The 20121-nt window shown below is 41.9% G+C and overlaps 1 protein-coding gene across 2 annotated transcripts in view; it reads left to right on the top strand.

The window, feature by feature from the left end:
- Window positions 1-20121, top strand: part of ADAM12 (ADAM metallopeptidase domain 12) — a 2697358-nt gene that overhangs the window by 1025917 nt on the left and 1651320 nt on the right. The window lies entirely within an intron of this gene.

Genomic DNA, 20121 nt, shown 5'->3' with positions numbered 1-20121 from the left:
ATATTTTTTGTGCTTTCAACCTTCTTCCAGTTAGTGGCAGAAATGAGTGTGAGACCAATAGTGGATCCTGGAAAGTTATCCGTTTCTGAAAAGTAGACAATATTCTGAATTCAGCAAGGGGTCATTAGCGTAGATCCTTTAAGATTTTCCTATTGAAAGAAACACTTGAAATAAAAAAGCATTGAAATTGAGTTTAAAAAAACACACCCATTTGTGTGTTCTCTGCTGGACTCTTCTGGTTGCAGGGATATATAGAGCTTGTAGGTTCACCAAGAACCTGAGGTATCCAGAGCCCTGAACCTTACAATGGTTTTTCATTATCTACCTGGTATACAGCAATTCATATGATAAGATATAAACAGTGAAAATTAGGTAACAACGTATTTCCAAAAAGCGCACAAGATATGGAGTGTAGATTCAGGGGTTATTTGCTAGCGTGTGAATTAGAGGATGTTTCTCAAAATGACTTCTTTCTTACACATTGTCTTACATTGCAGAGAAATACAATTGGTAATAGCACTTCTTCTACTATTCTGTGTTCCCTTAAGTCTCCCAATAAAAATGGTACCTCACCTGTGTGGGTAGGCCCTGGTGGCTGTGGCAGGAAACATCACAAAACGGAACATGGATATATCAAATGTTTCCACTCAAAACCCGGACACATTTTTTGCGAAGTGGGTAGCTGTGGTTTTTGGGCCTAACCTCAGCTGGCACATAGGGAAACCTAGCAAACCTATACATTTTTTAAATCTAGACACCTAGAGGATTCCAGGGTGGGGTGACTTGTGTGGCTCTCACCAGTTGTTTTATCCAGAATACCTTGCCAACCTCAAGCTTTGATTAAAAACAGATTTTCCTTATATTATTGTGATGGAAAGTTTTGGATTCTGCACAGAGCTACAAACGTCCTTTCACCGAGCATTCTTCTAAGTCTTCTGATGAAAAGGGTACCTCACTTGTGTGGGTAGGCCTAGTGCCCGCAACAGGAAATGGCCCAAAACGCAACATGGATACATCAAAATGTTCCACGCAAAATGGACCGGTTTCTTGCAAAGTGGGTAGCTGTGGTGTTTAGGCCCTACCTCAGCTGACACATAGAAAAAACCTAGCAAACCTGTACATTTTTTAAAACTAGACAACTAGGGGAATCAAGAATCGGGTGATGTGTAGCTCTCACTTTGTTGTTTTACTTAGCATCCCATGCAAACCTCAAACTTTGATTCAAAAAACATATTTTCCTCACATTTCTGTGATGTAAAGTTTTGAAATCTTCACAGAGCCACAAACTTCCTTCCACCCATCATTCTCCTATGTCTTCTGAAGAAAATGGTACCTCACTTGTTTGGTTAGGCTTAGTGCCCGCAGCTGAAAATGGCTCAAAAAGCAACATGGACACATCTGTTTTTTTCCACGCAAAAGTGACCCTTTTTTTGCAAAGTGGGTAGTTATGGTGTTTGGGCCCTACCTCAGCTGGCACTTAGGAAAACCTGGCAAACCTGTACATTTTTAAAAACTAGACACCTAGCAGAATCGAGGATGGGGTGACTTGTGTGGCAATCCCAACCCTTGCAAATATCAAAATTTGTCTAAAACAAAACATCATCCTCACACTTCTGTGATGAAAAGTTCTGGAATCTGAGGAGAGACACATTTCCTACCACTCAGTGTTCTCCTCAGTCTCCCGATAAAAATGATGCCTCACTTTATGTGGGTGAGCCAAGTGCCTGCAACAGGGAAAGGCCAAAAACGTGGATAGTTCGAGAGGGAACCAAAGCGGGTCCAAAAGGGCAGTTTTTTTAAAATACATTTTTAGGCCGACTCTGCTGTGGGCACACAAACAAATGAGATGTCATTTTTATTGGGAGATGCGCTGGGCGGTAGGACATTTGTGGTTTATTTCTGTTTCCAGAAGGATATGGCACAGAAATGCAAGGAAAATGTGTGATTTAGTCACATTATGAAGTTTGCAGGGCACTGTGGGTAGTAAAATGGTGTGGGATGGATGTGGAGCACACCACTCTGAACTCGACCAGATGTCTCGTTTTCAGAATTGTCTGGGCCTGGTAGGTTTTTCCAGGTGGCATCCTACCCACCCCCAAAAAGTGCAGCTGTTCACCATTGCAAGTGGGATGATAATGGGAGTTAGTCACATTCTCTTGGCCTTGTTTGTAAAAACAACACCCAACAAAATCAGATATATTCTTGTTTGCCATTGGGGTGAAATTATTTAGTCCACAGGTAGCAGAAAGACTGCTTCCCCATTTTTTGGGGGGGGGCAGAAAGAGTGTGCCCTCTTTGGGTGGAGGGGCATGGCCATGCCCATGCTGGGCAACCCCTACCGATACAAATTAAAAAAAAGTAATCCCTGGTGTCCAGTGGGCTTTCTATGCCCCTCCACCTGTGGGTGGTAGATGTGGTAATTGCCCACATCTGCCCCATGGGGAAGGCAGAAAAACTGTTCCCATTTGTGGGTGGGGGCATTGACATGCCCATTCTGAGCAGCCCTCTACCCCTCTTTTATAAAAAAAATAAATACAAAAAATCTTTGGTGTCAAGCCAGCCTTCTGCCTCCCCAGGGGGCAGTTCAGGAGTAATAACCTTCATCTGGCCCCCAGGGGTGGCTGAAAGGTTGCTCCTATTTGTGTCTCGTGGGGTTGTGGCATTGGCATGCCATTGTTAAAAAAATGCCTGGTGTATAGTGGGCTTTCTGCTTCCCCTGGGGGCAGATAGGGGTAATGACCCCCATCTGCCCCTGGGGGGGCAGAAATACTGTTTGTTACTGGGGAGGGGCCAGGGGCAGCGGCAGGCCCATTCTGGGAAGCCCCCACCCTTATAAGTTAACATAAAATAATCCCTGGGTCTAGTGGGTATTCTGCCCCCCCCGCAGGGGGGGGGGTAGAACTGGGGCTGTTGCCCCCAGTAAGGACAAAAGAATGATTATGGCACAAAATTAAGGGGGGTAGCAAAAGCCCTTGACTAAGGGCCCGCTCCCCCTCCCTTTTGTCTAGTGGGTGGATCCCTGCTTAGCGATGCCTCCCATGGTGATCCCCAAGCAGGGATCCACTAGGAAAGGGTACCATTCCAATGGGGGAATTCTCCCCTTTATAGTGATATCTCTACCATCTGCCTAGGTGCTCGAGGGTTGAGATAGCCCCATGAGACCCTAGCAGTGAAAGTGAAATGAGCCAATCAGCTCTTTTCACTTTAGTTTTCAGTGACATGACATCAGTGCGCTGCTCATCATTTCACTGAAAACGAAAAATAGCTCTTTCCCAGCTACCGAGGCACAAGTGTTGGTGTGCATGACAGAGGCATTCCGTTATGGATGCTGAATGATTTAAGATACTACTGATTGTGGCACAAGGCCTGGGGCTGAAATACCACATGGCTCAAGTGTGGTTAGGTCGAGCCTGTGACAGCACATGCACTGCACACTCTCTCACATGGGAGATATTTGTTTATAATAAAGAGATTGGAGCATGCTTACCATTTGTTGGCTTCACTGTTACTCTTTTTCGTCTGCCTCCTAATTGGCCAGCGCAGGCCAAGCGCCACCCTAGTTCCTTTCTATGCGTTTTTCTTTCTTGACGTCAAGACCTGTCAATGCTTGTTTTACTTTGGGCTTGGTTTACTTCCATTCTCCGTGTTAGGAAACAAAAATAGAGGCCATACTGAAATGAGTTTTTGTGACTACATGTAATAAATATCCCTAGTGAATCGGGTTCTAATTGTGCCGTCGTCATGAAGAAAAAGCCCATAATGAAGGGAAACAGCCGAGACACTGCCGGCATCCATTTTGTAAAAGTCTGCAGAACACTCAGGATGTTTAAAATGTTGTTTACAAATCAAAAACTATTTTATGGCAATGACATTTTGTCCTCTGACAATCAATGTAAGCTGCCTGATTAAAACAATTTGGGGACTGATGTTAATTACCTTGTTTATCGCTCATCCACAGAGTACATTCAGGCAGGAAGAACTATTTGTTAGTTGATTGCATTAGAAGCTGTTGTTCCAGAGCATGATTAGCAGAGCTGGACTGAGAACTAAAACCAGCCCTAATGCTGCATGATGTGAGCAAGCGCAGCGAGCATGTTTGACTGCTGTGATTGTAGGGGGAGGAGGGAGAATTCTCCCCCCCCCAAAAAAAAAACTTTTTTTTTTTTTAAAAGGGCAAATATGGTGGGTTTTACTACACCTTTTTCATAAAAAAGATCTTGTTCAGTCATTGAATTGATGGGTAATGAAGATAGGAAACATGGCTCCATAGCTCAAATAATGAAGAGTTGGATGGGTGAAGAGTGGTTGGATGAATTAATTCAAGAATTAACAATATTAAATAAAGAAGTTTAGCTACATTGAGCGGCAAATGATCTGAATGCACTGTCAAAGCATGGACTCTCTGGTTCCCATTTTATCCTCTGCACTAAAACATCATCTACTCCAAACACTATCACCACCAGTCCTTGTAAAACATGCATAGCCTGGAGGTATTTAACACAGTATGCTGACTTTGGTACCTCAAAGAATTAAATAAGAAGCATCAATCTTTGGTCTAAAACAAAAAGTAAGAAAGAGATAAACGTGTAGTGACCAAATTGCACAACATGAAACCAGGAAACCTTGCATCAATTCCGGCTTCTGGTTGACTACATGGTGTGATCCTAGACAATTGCTTTTTTCACAGTGCCCCATTTACCTTCATCATCACCTGCGAGCATCTTAAAATATATCAGTTCAGGGTGTGCTCTGCACAAAAACATAAGACTATATTGTTACTCAATTTATACTGCCATAAGGCCCACTGTTTTTCTCCTGTTTCATGAATAGCACATTGATCAGCGCAGTGGCGAAGAGGCACAGATGCATCTAAGTTGATGATTAGTATCACTTTCAACAACTGTCATTCAAGGCAATGGTGTAATTTAACACAATAAACTGAAATATATTGCAATGGTCATATAATAAATGCACTTATTTAAATATAGGTTTTTTATCATATGTGTGTGTACTCAACTCTCTGAGTCAAGCAACAGAAGGCCCTCACCCTTCTGCCCCTGGAAGGGCAGTGCTGCTCGTGGCTTTCCTGCAGGAGACTGAAACACCCAAAATCAAAAATAAATGTTTTTCGAGCAATCATGGCCTGACTGGAAACACTTTAATACCATTTGGTGTGCATTGTTTGTAAAGTGGCGAAGCGCTGCAGGCCTGTTCCTTAGCAACAAAACCAGCCCATACCCTACTAGCCCACCTTGAACACTTCTGGTGCCTGAGGCCAGTGTGGGCCTGCTGACTAGAATTAAAGCCTTTGCGCTGGTAAAACAGCAAAATAGCAGGAATGTATAGTAAAGTATTAATAACAACAGCTGACATATCTATCCCATTTAAGAGCTTGTTTAAGAAATTCCTATTGCTGCCATAAATCTGTGTTTAATAAACGGAACGAAATCCTGACCATTTCTGAGAAGGGATATTTTCTGCAGATCCATTTAAAGTGGGTGCTGTCAAGGGCCAAAGTAAAACAAGCATTTACAATGCATCGGGTCTCGCGTTTGCTCGTGTTAGAGCCGATCGCGTTGTAAACTCCTAATCCGACTTTTCACCTATCCGGCAAAAGTGCATTTATGCACGTAACCCGAAAAAGTGAAATCAAGTAGGTAAAGCGCTCGACTTCTGCCAAGCGAGATTCTCGTAAATTAGTTTAAAAAAAAGTCCACCAGCCGGATGGAAAACAGCGAGCCTCGCATGTTTTCTGTACTTGGTCGCTGCGCTCGAGGAGGGTTAGCCACCAGAAAAGGCATGACCTATGCGTGCCTTCGACTAATGAAAGCAAGCCGATTTAATTAGGGAAGCCCACGAACCAATAAAAAGCACTGACGTGAAGTTGACAGGGCTCGGAGCCCCTTTCTAAATACTAAAGAGTCTCCCTGCTATACGCATGCGCGAGCGCATGCAAAGCAGGCTCGACCCTAAAAAGGAATAAATGGAACAAGTATGTTTATTAAATGGAATGAGTGATTGTAACTATTGTTACATATGAGGAGTTATGCTCGTGGCAGTCCGGATAACTATTTGATATTATGCATTCATTCATTCTGTCTGACTCAAATCCAATATAGAAGGTTCTTCTGTCAAGGCGCGGGAATATTACACAGAGAAACAACTCATGTGCAACAGTTTTAAGTAAGCATTAACAAGATATATGGCTTGCGTTTTGAGTCCAGACTAAAACATATAGAAACGCCTACTATCGTGGAAAAACAAAAAATCTGCTTCCTATGTTCCTTACATATATGAGAATACAAATGTAATGTGTAGTGATTCAATGTACCTTTGAGATGAAAATAGCCCATCATGTTTTACAATCAAACACTCCGTTGGAGGTTGAATGATAGGCCAACCGGCCAGTCAAAAGAATTGAGAGAGGTCTACTCCACTGGGCGGAGCCGCCGGCCCATTCTATGTATATTTTGGAGCATTGGTAACAACAGATCTTGCTAACTAGTGAAGTATATGTCCAACTGACATAAACCGTAACATGTTGTTGTCTGTGATGGTGTCTCGCCACACTGCAGGCTCTCCACAAGAGCAGAAGCAGCTACATTAAATACTGCATCTGACTTGCCTGCTTTTAGGCTTATAGTTGTGTAACAAAACTGCTGTTTGGGATTAATCAATAGTCAATGAGGCAACATGGAAGTATAGCTTAGTGGGTTTAGCCACATGTTGCAGAAATCTGTTTGTATTGAGCAAATCACAGGCAATAATAAAGGTAATCTAAGGTAGTTTATGCACTTACTGCACGGACCCATGTAACCTTGTCTCGTGTTTGCTACAGAGTACTGTGTAGTGGTGGCTGGCGATCTTTTACAATAGTTACACATCAAACCTTAGCCTGAATTTCACAAACTGAACAAAGCAAAGAAGTCTGAATTTCTCCAGGTAGGTTCTCGGGAAGAACCCTATTTCCACATAGATCTGTCATAAAGTCCCAGTTTCTGCATAGAAACTAATGAAATCTCTCGGTGCTTTCAGGTTGCACTAATAAGACTAACTCTCCAAAGAAACGTTAGGGATCGATCCTCCCCAAGAAAGAATTGAACTAATAGTAGCAAAACTATGCATTTTCAGCATACATTCCCCCAAAAATGTCTAAAAATGCCTATGTGTTATGAGAAGTTAACAAATGCAACAGCACGTGATCTATCATTCATGCCAGGATTCATCACATCTTCTCGCTACCTGCTCAAACTTTCCTTACTGTTAGAAATGGGGTCTTTGGTTGGCAGTCAGGTTACCCCCTGTCCAAGCAAGGACCCTCACTCCAGTCACCCTCAGCTAACCCCTGCTAACCCCCTTAGTAGCTTGGCACGAGCAGGCAAGCTTAACTTCAGAGTGCTAGGTATAAAGTATTTGTACCAACACACACAGTAACTTAATGAAAGCACTACAAAATGACACAACACAGGTTTAGAAAAAAGAAAATATTTATCTAAACAAAACAAGACCAAAACGACAAAACTCCAACATGCACAAGTCAAGTTATTAATTAAAAAGCAAAAAGAGTCTTAAATCCTTGAGAAAACAGGTAAATACTGTTAGCGTTGAAAAGTACCTGGGTAGCGGCAAAATAACACACACGGGTGAGTGTGCGTCGAAGAAGGCAAGTGGTGCGTCGACTTCTCACCCACAAGCGAGACCTTGCGTTGTTTCTCCTTCTCCGGTCGGTGTGCGTCGTTTTTCCTCCCCTCAGGGGAGAGATGCGTCGATCTGGGCAGCACTCAGGTCCGGGCAGGTGTTGTTGTTTTTCTGCGCCCAGCAAGGTTTGTGTTGAAAATCATGCTGCATGGTATCAGCAACACCACGCAATGTGGGTTGTGACATAAACAGCTTCCGTCAGCGGGTGTTGCGCATCATTCTTCCAGCTCCGTGTGTCGATTTTCCAGCCGCGATGGCAGGGGAGCGTCAATTTCTGCCGCAAAGCCAGCGGCGCGTGGTTTTTCAGCCACATCTCATAAGGTGTGTCACAATTTTCCCCGCACAGCGGTCTGCGCGTGGATTTTCAGTCTTGGTCTGACAGCTTCACCTTCCAAGGCCCCAGGAACTGGATAGGGCACCACTTGGTAGGGCAGGAGTCTCAGCAGAAAGTCCAGGTGCTGGCAGGAGAAGTCTTTGATGGCCCTGAGATTTCAACAACAGCAGGAAAGCTCAGGACAAGCCCTTGGAAATTTCTTCACAAGCAGGAAGGCACACAAAGTCCAGTCTTTGTCCTCTTGCACAGGCAGAAGCAGCAACTGCAGGATAGCTCCACATAGCACAGTCTCTGGCAGGGCAGCATTTCTCAGGTCTTCATCTCTTCTCCAGGCAGAGGTTCCTCTTGATGTCCAGAAGTGATCTAAAGTCTGTGGTTTTGGGTGCCCTTCTTATACCCATGTTGGCCTTTTAAGTAGGCTTACTTCAAAGGAAAGTCTCTCTTGTTCGTGAAATCCTGCCTTGCCCAGGCCACGACCCACACACACACCAGGGGGTTGGAGACTGCATTGTGTGAGGGCAGGCACAGCCCTTTTAGGTATAAGTGACCACTCCTGCCCTCCCTCCTAGCACAGATGGCTCATCAGGATATGCAGACTACACCACAGCTCCCTATGTGTCACTGTCTAGAGAGAGGTGCAAACAGCCCAGCTGTCAAACTGACCCAGACAGGAAATCCACAAACAGGCAGAGTCACAGAATGGTTTAAGCAAGAAAATGCCCACTTTCTAAAAGTGGCATTTTCAAACACACAATCTTAAAACCAACTTCACTAAAAGATGTATTTTTAAGTTGTGAGCTCAGAGACCCCAAACTTCATATGTCTATCTGCTCCCAAAGGGAATATATGATTGAATCATATTTAAAGGCAGCCCCCATGTTAACCTATGAGAGAGAAAGGCCTTGCAACAATGAAAAACCAAAGTTGGCAGTATTTCACTGTCAGGACATGTAAAACACATAAGTACAAGTCCCACCTTAAACCTACCCTTCACCCTACCTTACGGGTGCCCTACATATAAGAAAAGGCAAGGTTTAGGCCTGTCAAGTGAGTACACTTGCCAAGTTGAATTGGCATTTTAAAACTGCACACACAGACACTGCAGTGGCAGGTCTGAGCCACGTTTACAGAGCTACTAATGTGGGTGACACAACCAGTGCTTCAGGCCCACTAGTAGCATTTGAATTACAGACACTGGGCACCTCTAGTGCACTGTACTAGGGACTTACCAGTAAATCAAATATGCCAATCATGGAAATCCAATTACACATACATTTTGCATAGGAGCACTTGCACTTTAGCACTGGATAGCAGTGGTAAAGTGCCCCGAGTAGAAAAAATAGCAAAAACAGAGTCCAGCACATATCAACAACCTGGGAAACAGAGGCAAAAAGTTAGGGGAGACCACACCAGGATGGTAAGTCTTACAGCTTCAAAGAAAACTGGCATAATATCAGGTATCATTCTAAGTTCAAAATCATGATCACTGCATCTAATTCTACAACTAATTTTCAGGACTGAGGTCTTTACACTGCCTTAGAAAGAATCCATTTTGAATACCATTCTGAATTATGACTATAGAATTAGGGATAATTATTGGTGCTTGCAAGGGATAAATTCTCATTGTAATCTTATAATTATTCAAAAGTCTAATCTTCAGAGACATGTTAACTGTCATAAACTATGTGACTAGAAGAATTCAGACAACAAAAAATCCAAATAAGAGAAAAGATGAAAAGAATATTTATTGAATTTCGTACAACTACCTATATTGGCTAATTTGGTGCCTATATGTATTTTTAGTCTGGTGTGCAGCTGACCTATGAGAATAAAAATGTTGTAGCAGAATCACGGGGGTTACATTTTGGATCAGAAGTATGGGATCCCTTCATATTCCAGAGGACAGTTCTTTTTTCGCCACTACCACTGCCACCTAATTAATTCACACACACACACACACTCAATATGATCTTTTTATCAATTAAAATTAATAGGCCCCATTTCAAGGAACTACCAAGCATTAAGATGGTTGAATTTCGCCCATAGAGGGTCCAGGCCATCACCCTTGTACTGCCATTGACCCCTCATTCAGAACTCACCCCATTAACGTACTGTTGAAGGAAGTTCTGAAAAGAGGTTTGTGATATTAAGAGAGCGAGCAGGGTTCCAGGATAGATGAAAGCACGTGACATGGCTGATACAAACATAACCCGTATTCACTATGCAAGCCTCATCGGTTCAGCCATTTCGCCATACTGGCTCTACAGTCAGACTTTCCATTCTTTCACAGTAAGATCTCTTACACAAAGCCTACTCTAGGGAAGAGGCAGTACATGTCCATGCTAGACATCGCACAACTTGTCGCTTTAGAGACACAAAGAGGAGCACTTCAAACACTGTGAATAATGTAAACCCAAAAGGAGTAATCTGAAGTCTGCATTAAGTGTTGTTTTTTTCCTTGTGTCTCTCAACAATGTACAAGGCAATATAAATGCCTCCCTGGGAGATGACAAAGGGTCCTTGACCAGTCATCCATAGTATTCAATGTACCTTTACTCTTCTAATCGGCCGGTTTAATAAAGTCTGCCGCTGTATGGCCTGTGCTGGTCTCCGAAAGCGTTCCCCTGTGCCATGCCTCAGAAACAATCCTTTTAGTTGCCACATGACTGCCAACTATTGAATCACTTGTAGGATTATCAGGGTCGTGTGATTTATTCCACCTGAGGGTTTTAAAATGTTCTTCTACAAACTAACCTTTCTACCTAGATGCAGATTTACGCAAGGCATTATTAAACTCACTGACTCTACATATAATCATTGCTTTGTGCCTGCTTCATAGCCACGTGCTTAAATTACCGTTGAGTCCGCCATCTCTTCCCACATATTTATTTATGTTAGCATAATTTTCATAATTAATACTGTTACTCAAAAAATTATTAGCACTTCTCCGTGATGCTCTGCGATGCAGATAAATAGTTTGGCAGTTCCCGTGTGAATTTGAGCCTCCTTCTTGCACACTTTCCATTTTCGACCTGCTATTGCCCCTGGCTGACATTTATAATGACAGACCTGACACATCTTCCCTTTATTCCAATGATTTATTCAATACTGCTTGGTAACCGCATTCTTGCGACCCGCATAAGCCCCCAAAAATGTGCCGCCTAGCTAGGATGAATTTTCATATCTTTTGCACCGTATTTCTTTTTTTCTAACATAAATTCTTATTTTACGGCTGCTATCCCACGTGAGTGTCCCAAGTGAGCATGGCGTCTAACACCTACTGGCTTCTGTGTGCCACATCTGACCAGTCCACAAATGTGTCCCCTAATTTACCTCTGTGCTGCAGGCTTTGCCGGATACTTGCTGTTGTGTTCTGTAACTAGAATTCTCATTTTCCCAGTCTTTTAAAAAGTTCTATGACTTAAGGTTGGTAATTCATTCTGTTTCAGCACTTTTGCCAAATATTTGTAATAACAGAAGTTATGCATGAATTCACTAATGTAAATACCTGAGTTTGGGCGCGCTGTATCTCTTCTGCTTGTTACAACAGCTTTCAATGACTGATTTTTTTCCCTACTATAAAGCATCTGATGAATACTAAGCACATTGTATGCAGCATTATTTTATGTGTGTATGATGGATTGTAGCAAGAGTCTTAATTGAAGCTCCTTGAGCGCACCCCACACTTGACTTTCTGATTCTTGCTGGCCCTTAAATGAAGGAGGATTGCCACCTTGAAGTGGTTGAGGGACTTGCATGTCTGAATGACCAGACTGCATAGAACAGGAGGAAACCAGGATAACAGGCCTGTCTCCTGGGTGATTGCCATCCTGACTGAGTCCATCTTGTGGTCATTCTCAGACCTTTGCATGGTCAGCAGAGCAATTTTTCAGTGCAAATACACAGTATGGTCCTGCATCCACTTGTCTGTATCCGGGCCATTGACTCCTATTGACATACCTGCACATCCATGAGGGGACTCATACTTCAGGCCCGTTTGGATGGACCCCCATTGGCGGAATGAATTATTTCACACCCTGTGGACAGGGACAATCTGTGGCTTTCTTGGGAGGAATTGCTCTTTTTTGAAAGAAAGTGGGGCGGTTTTCGCAGGAATCCCACAGGAAATTGTTTATACCTCATTGCACAGCCGGTGTTAATTTTGCAGTTTTGCTTATGACTGCTTGATAAAGGAAGGGTGTGATGATATGTGCCAGAGTGCATAGGCATTTAATTTTAGCACAGAACACTATTATGCCAATGAGATAACTCCCCACTTCGAATTCATCAGCAACGTACATCGTCTCACGCTTTTATTTGTGTTTTTTAAAAGACTGCAAGGCCTCTTTTGCAATCACTATGTGTGCCATGGAACACGTCTAGCAACCTCTACATTTCATACATCACATTATCACCTACCTTCTGTCACATGTATTTTTATCCGTTTGCTGTGTGCGATTAAGTGATATGAATCTTTAAAAAAAAAAATGATTTTGTCTGAAATAGATATCACATAAAGTAAGGATAGCTGTTAATGGCTACTTGTTGATATGATCTGTCGCCAGCTTACATGTTTCTCTTCTGTGGAGTTGTACAGTCATCTGTGTGGTGCATTGATAAAGTGTGCAGTGCAGTTTGATGTTTCAGTGCAAGTTTTGAAAAATTGGTGGACATCTCTGTGTTAGGATTAAGGACTGGTCACAGAGATTCTTCCTCTTTCATAAATATTCTGAACTCTATTTGTGTCATAAATATTCTCCACCCAGTTGCAATGCTGTAATAGAAAAATTGTCATGTAACATTTGTCTCATAGTCTCTCTTCGTAAAATATATGCAGCAACGTTTTATACCACTGAAGAGAAGCAGTGGAGAAAGAAGAGTTACAGAATGTGATAGAGTACCAGCAGCTGTTGAGATAGAACGAGCCTCATTCCCAGGAGGATGGATCAGTGAGCTGAGCACTCACTATTGAAATGCTTATTATTATTCCCATTAGTATTGGTGCTTTTGCTCTTATCAATACTTGTTTCTTATTAATGATGAAGTTTTATGCGTTCTAATTTAGTTATGATGGTTTTCCAGTTGTCTGTTGTGAGCAAGTGTGTGGCGCGCAAGCCACGCAGCTCGTGGATGGTTCGTGGATCGAATGTTGATCAATAACAGTCGATCCACCTTGAATTAGGAATTCGGAGGTCGACGGTTGGGGAAGAAGAGCAGCGGCCAGGGTGTACATTGCTGGACATCGCTCCTGCAAGGACCTGACTCAATAACGTTTCTTCCTCGAAACAACTTAATAAAGAAGAATATTAAAATCGCCGATCTCCGTCTCAATAATGGCCAGTACATGGCAGTGTTAAGAGGTCTTGCAGTTACTTGAGCGTTTGATCATATGACTTATGACTAAGTTTTAAGAGATCAATTGTTGATGAAAACGAAATCTAAAAAAAATACAAGAGAAACTGTGGTGTTCAGGAGAATTATCTTTGAAAACAGCTATTGAAGTGGCAAGGGGTATCGAGATAACAGAGAGTTGCATACAAATGATGAGGAATGAAGTCAAAGATAGTGGTACTGTGTGTAGTGTGATTGGTGATAAGGATAAGAAAAAGAAAGGTATTACACAGGTTATTGGTGGATCTAACAAAAATAGTGCGTGTAACAATATCAGGCTGTGTTTCAGATGTGGTGCTAGTACACATGTTGCGAATTTTAGTGGGTGTCCTGCTATTGGTAAAGTTTGCAGTATTTGCAAAAAAGGGACATTTTGCACATGTTTGTAAGAGTTCAGGGAGAACTGTGAGTTGTGTTGTGAAGAGTGTGGATGATAGGATTGAAGAAGGCATGCAGAACATGGTATTAAGTATTCAGAGTGGTAATGTGAAGGAGAAAAGTTATCGTTTTCCAAGGTGTTGTTTGAGTACAGTATTGATGGTGTTCAAGTGGAAGCAATGGTAGACTTCTGCGCGTGGTACACCATTATGGGGAAATCGTTATTTGATTAGTTATGGCCCGGGAGGAAATTACTAAATACTAGATTAACCCCATGTAGTTATTCTGGACATAAAATTGTGATTGTGGGTAAAATGCAAGCAGTGATTGAATTTGCAAACAAAAGGTGTTCAGGAGAGATTCTCATAGCTGAGAGTGGTGTGACAATTTTGGGTTGGCCACAAATATGTGAATTAGGATTAAAAGTAGATTCTAATACTAATCCACCAGTGTACACTGTGGGCGAGGAAGAGTTGTTGCAGAATGACTTGTACAAAGACTTAAAAAATATGTTTCCAACAGTCTTTAGCAGTCAGTTGGGAAGTATGAAAGATTTCCAATACACTATTGTGTTAAAGGAGAATGCTGTTCCTGTGAGGCAAAGGTTAAGAAATGTTCCCTTTAATTATAGAGGGAAATTAAAGGAAATGTTACAGGATTTGTGCAATAAGGATATTATTGAACCCACAGAGTGTTCGGATTGGGTCTCTCCTATTGTAATTTCAGTGAAGTCTAATGGGGACCTTATGCTGTGTGTGGGCTTGAGAGCACTGAATGATTCAGTTTGGGTAGACGCTTTTCCATTACCTAATTTGCAGGAATTAATGTCCTCAATTGGAGATGCTACGTTTTTTTCAACAATTGACTTGGCTAGTGCTTACTATCAAATCCATTTGAATCCTGAATCAAAGCATTGTACAGCATTTATTACACCTGAAGGAATGTTTCAGTATAAAAGTATGCCATTTGGATTGGCCAGTGCATCTGCAGTTTTCCAAATGGAGTTATCTAAAATACTTTCGGATGTAAAGGGTGCGAAGGTGTTCCAGGACGACATATTGATATACGGGAAGGATAAAATTGAACATGACAATAACTTAAAGGTGGTTCTGCAGGCACTAAAGGATTTTGGATTGATTCTTAAGGAACAAAAATGTAAATTTGGTAAGAGTCACGTAGAATATTTAGGCCACATTATTTCTAAGGATGGAATTCGGCCTAAGGTTAGCCACGTGAAGGCTATTCGTGAAGCTCCGGAACCTACAAGTAAGGAACAACTCTTCTAATTTTGGGGATTAGCTGAATTTTATTCTTGTTTTGTGGAGAATTTTGCAACCAAGGTGAAGAATCTTCGTGCCCTGCTCAGGAAAAATACAACCTTTTGCTGGAAACAAATACATCCCGAGAAGTTTGCAGCTATAAAAGAAGACATTGTGAATGCATCTTGTTTAAAATCATTTGATGAGGCTGCTGAGTGTAACGTATAAGTGGATGCTTGTGGATATGGCATCAGTGCATTATTGTCTCAACGAAGGAAAGGGAACTCATGGGTGGTTGCGGATGCATCCCGTACTTTGTCACCTGCGGAAAGGAACTATTCAGTGATTGAGAAAGAGTTATTGGCATCGACATGGGCTGTGCAACGATTCAGAATGTATATATGGGGGCGCAAATTTAAAATATGTACAGATCACAAACCCCTGGTCAACATATTGAGTTCAGGGGGTGGAAGAAACCTTACCCCTAGGTTAGCGAGACTGGCCTCAAAACTACCGATGTATCATTTTGAAAATGTACACTTACCTGGAAAAAGTAATTGTGTGGCAGATGGGCTATCTAGATTACCTCTGTTACCAGGAGATATTGAGGAGAGTGATTATAACGAATGTGAAGTTGCATATACTTATCAGGAAATGATGTCTCTAAAAAAAGGAGAGGTGGACAGTGAGATATCTGAGTGTGTGTGGATGGAGGAAATGCAAAAAGATGAGGTCTTGTTGAAGGTGAAATATTTTATTTTGAAAGGGTGGCCAGCAGAACGTAGTTTGCAAGTTGAGTGTAGTACATTTTGGAAGGTTAAAGAAGAGTTGTCGTTATTGAATGACATTGTATTGAGAGATGACAAAATTGTACCGCCCTATGATATGCGCAATGTTATAGGAAAGGTGGGACATGAGGGCCATGGAGGAATGGCGAGTACTAGGAGGAAGATTAAGGAAATCTTTTGGTGGCCAGGTCTGGATGGCATGGTGGACCGTTGGGTGAGAGATTGTGAGGAGTGTATGATGAGTGATAAATCGGTGAAGCCGTTAGTGGTACCATTACAAATGGTTGAATTGCCTGATGGTCCATGGCATAAAGTTGCAATAGATTTTATGGGCCCATTCATTACTTTATCTTCTAAGGAAGCATACGCAATTGTTTTAATTGACTATTTTTCGAAATGGCCAGAAGTCCGTATGGTGAGCAATATAACTACTGACATAGCCGTTGAATTTTTAAAAGATGTATTCGCAAGAGAAGGTATTCCTGAAACCTTGGTTTCAGACAATGGAGTGCAACTCACTTCTGAGAAAATGGAATCATTCCTGAAGAGCTGTGGTGTAACACATGTGAGAGTATCATTGTATCACCCCGAAGGGAATGGTCAGGTGGAAAGATTTAACAAGGTGATTAAGGAAGCAATACAATTGGCTTTAGCAGCCAAGTTATCCTGGAAGGAGGCCATCCAAAATATGTTGCTGCCTTACAGGACCACACCACACCTTTTGAATTATTAAGAGGTCGGAAACCATCTTCCAAATTGATTCCTTGGTGGCAAAAGACTAGGAAACATAAGGATCTGGGTGGTCATGATTTCGGTGTGGAGAGGAAGAAGGTACAAGAATACCAAGGTAAAGTTTTGCAGAGACTTAACAGTGGAAAAACTATGCCAAAGCTGGTGGTTGGACAATATGTTTGTGTAAGGAATTATGGATTGATACATAAAGGGGATGCCCAGTGGTCACGACCCATGAAAGTTGTGAAGGTTTTGAATGGAGCTGTTCAACTTGAAGATGGGAGGGTACGTAATTTGCGGCACATCAGTTTGTTCAAAGCAAACTGTATTCCAGATGGAAGTAAGTGCGAGAATTTGGATGAAACCAATAGATACTTGTGGGGAGATGATTCCATGTTACAATTGGATGATTTGTGTTCAAGGAGTGTGGATGAAAATGGGTCTGGATGTTGTGAAAATGAAACACTACCTATTAATAAAAATTAAAGAGAACGAAACTTACCTAGACACTTCAGTGAGTTTGTGATGGGTAAATAAGTTGTTGTTTTTTTTATAAGGGTAAAAGATGTGTGGCGCGCGAGCCGCGCGGCTCGTGGATGGCTCGTGGATCGAATGTTGATCAATAACATTCGATCCACCCTGAATTAGGAATTCGGAGTTCGACGGTTGGGGAATGAGAGCAGCGGCCATGGTGTACAATGCTGGACATCGCTCCTGCAAGAACCTGACTCAATAAAGTTTCTTACTCGAAACAACTTAATAAAGAAGAATATTAAAATCACCGATCTCCGTCTCAATAAAGCGCTTACCCATCACCACCATAGCCATAAGGAAAGACATGATTCACACCACAAATATCAGACAACCCAGCAACAACATGGAGAGACTAACACCTGGTCAAGCCTTCTGCCAAAATGTGGAGATAGGGCTGCTTGTGAAAGTGCGAGGTCCCCTGGGCCGCATCAAACCTGCAGCGGGCACGAACACCCAAACAAGAGTAAGGCCACTCGTTAGTGGAAATATTCACAGCTGTGTTACTAGCCCCCACAGACATTATTGGTGGCTCTATACTATGGCAGATCGTGCATGAGCAGTGGTGTTAAAGATTTCAACAGGAGTCTTACATCCCTTCTGGAATAGTGGCAATGAGGGTGACTGACAGTTTTGACACTTACCAAATACGTGATCCACTGGTCGGGCAAATGTTGTGTAGTTTCACAACATTTTTTTCTATTTTATTCAAGTGGTGTACATTGCAGAATGTACTACATTTTGTCTTTAGTAGGATTGGTATTTTAAAACAAGCAATGTTTAAGCGTGTAAGTAAGTCTGGCTGCTAGCGTTTTGGCTTTGTCAATGGTTGTATTGTTTTGTCATTTTTTTTCAAAACTTTATTGCTGTAAAAAGACAATCTAGAAAAACATTGGCTAAAAGCAAATATAGGTTTTTGATCTTAAAAAGCACATTGCCATAGTAGTCCCCAGCACTGAAGAGGACTACTTTGTGTGAGGATGGGCTCCTTGTGAAAGAGCTGCAAGCCATCACTCACAGTGAAGTTAGACAGTGGCTGAAGTGGGCTGACCCAATGCCCCAAGCTCTATGCTGTAGTGGATTGAAAAAATGTGGATGTCACAACAATAAAACAATTGATAAAGAGGGTTAACATATACCCCCTATCAGTAAATATACAGCATATGTAAATTTAGTGAAATCGTAAGGTCTTTGCTAGCCACCCAAAAAGTAATACCGGTGTAAAAGATGCTCAGCATTAATTGTGCGAATTAGGTCAGAGATCAGTGGAATATGTGTTTTTTATCTATGTATTACATCCTGCATATGCTTTGCTTCCTAGTGTGAGAGGAAAACACACATTCACGGAGAAACAGAATAGGTAGGCTGAGTTTTTCCCACCTGCAGCCTTATTTGCCACTGGCAGTCAGAAAGGAAAGGATTTCCAGTAACTATTCTTTACGTCAGCAGACATACTATGCCAATGTTTTTGGTGTGAATTGAAGTGCAGGTTTTGGGTTCCATCTGTTATAAAGTAAGTTCCCGTAATAGCGCTATTAAATCAAGTTCTGGGTGCAGATTCAGTTGCACCTTGTTTTTGGAACGACTCTAACAGACGTCCAAGACACCACGCAGCCAGACTTCTCAAAGTGTGGTCGGCTCCCTGGTCAACCTTTTCATACAAGTTGTGTAAGAAAGGTTAACATTTACCCTCCTTTCCAAGCTTGTCGAAGTAGACCGAAATGTACTTTGCATTCATTTGCGTTTTCCACCGGTCAGTGTACAACGGTGACTGGAATGCAGTTGCCACTTTTGCATGAAATGTAACTTCTGGCTTCCATGACGGAAAATATCACTGCTGTGTTGATGGCAGGCACAACATATGCCATCGGTTTATATTTTGATTTAAGCATGGTTGTATGTGGCTGGAAAAATTCCAATGTGCGCCCCATGTGGGAGACATCAAGGTAGGTTACCCTCCCACTATTTTACCGCAGCCTGGTGATGAAAGCCAGAAAAGAAAGTGGGTTGTGGTCCCCTATTATGGCACACAGTCGTCTACACATGGAGAGGCCACAACTGCTGAAGGGTTCACTTGAACACTGCTTATGAGTTATAAGATTGCTAAAGCTTGTGTACCTTGTGGACACCTTTTAGATTATAAGGCTCTGCCGGGCATAAACTCAGAGGACCACCCTTCATACAGAGGTCTTGTTCCCTCTAATAGACGTAAAGAAGGCAGATTGAGGCTGATAGCGCGTCAGAACCTTGATAAGTAAACTTACAAGGAGACATACATAGGTCAATGAACTTTTGGACCACGTTCGGGGACTTCACAGTACGGGATATCATTTTGGCATCACAAAATCAATAGGTCAATGACTCAATCAATAATCACAATAACTAATCAACAAGTTAGTCAATAACGTTCAATAAGAATCAGTAAGTCGAACACACCATGACCTTTCAGTCATGAATAACCACACCAATTTAGCTAAGATTGAGGATATTTATTTCCCTATTAGTTACAATCTAAAGTCATCTCTATTAATCTCATTAGCAATCAACCTCATTAGTAACTCTTCAGATTTGTAATTAGAACACAATTTATCAATGCAAAGAGAATATTCATTCGGTATTAACACATCATTAATAAGAAGCAGCTTAGCAAAGTCTCAGTAGTGTATGATTCTACAAAGCAAGAACTCAGTCATTTGTCTATTTGCGTCAGATATTAGTGAACCTTAACGAACATCGAATTAGCATCAGCATGTTGTTCTTCATGAAAAATAATTTAGCGAACACAAATTTAGAAAACATCTAACTATGGCCTCTATCAAAAGAGCAGTTGGTACCTAGAGAGAAAAGGCAAACAGACAATTACAATTTTCATCAGATAGGTACCCATCCAACGAATCAGAAAACAGCGTCAGTCTTCATCCTCTGGACATCAGTCGATTCACCGTCAGCAGAGATAGGACAGGACAAAGTCTCAGTAAGGCATAGCTAAAGAATAAGACTCTTCCCTCAT

The sequence above is a fragment of the Pleurodeles waltl genome, chromosome 6, assembly GCF_031143425.1.
Source record: "Pleurodeles waltl isolate 20211129_DDA chromosome 6, aPleWal1.hap1.20221129, whole genome shotgun sequence".
NCBI lineage: Eukaryota > Metazoa > Chordata > Amphibia > Caudata > Salamandridae > Pleurodeles > Pleurodeles waltl.
Note: the sequence above shows the minus strand (reverse complement) of the source record. Positions and strands in the feature narration are given on the sequence as shown.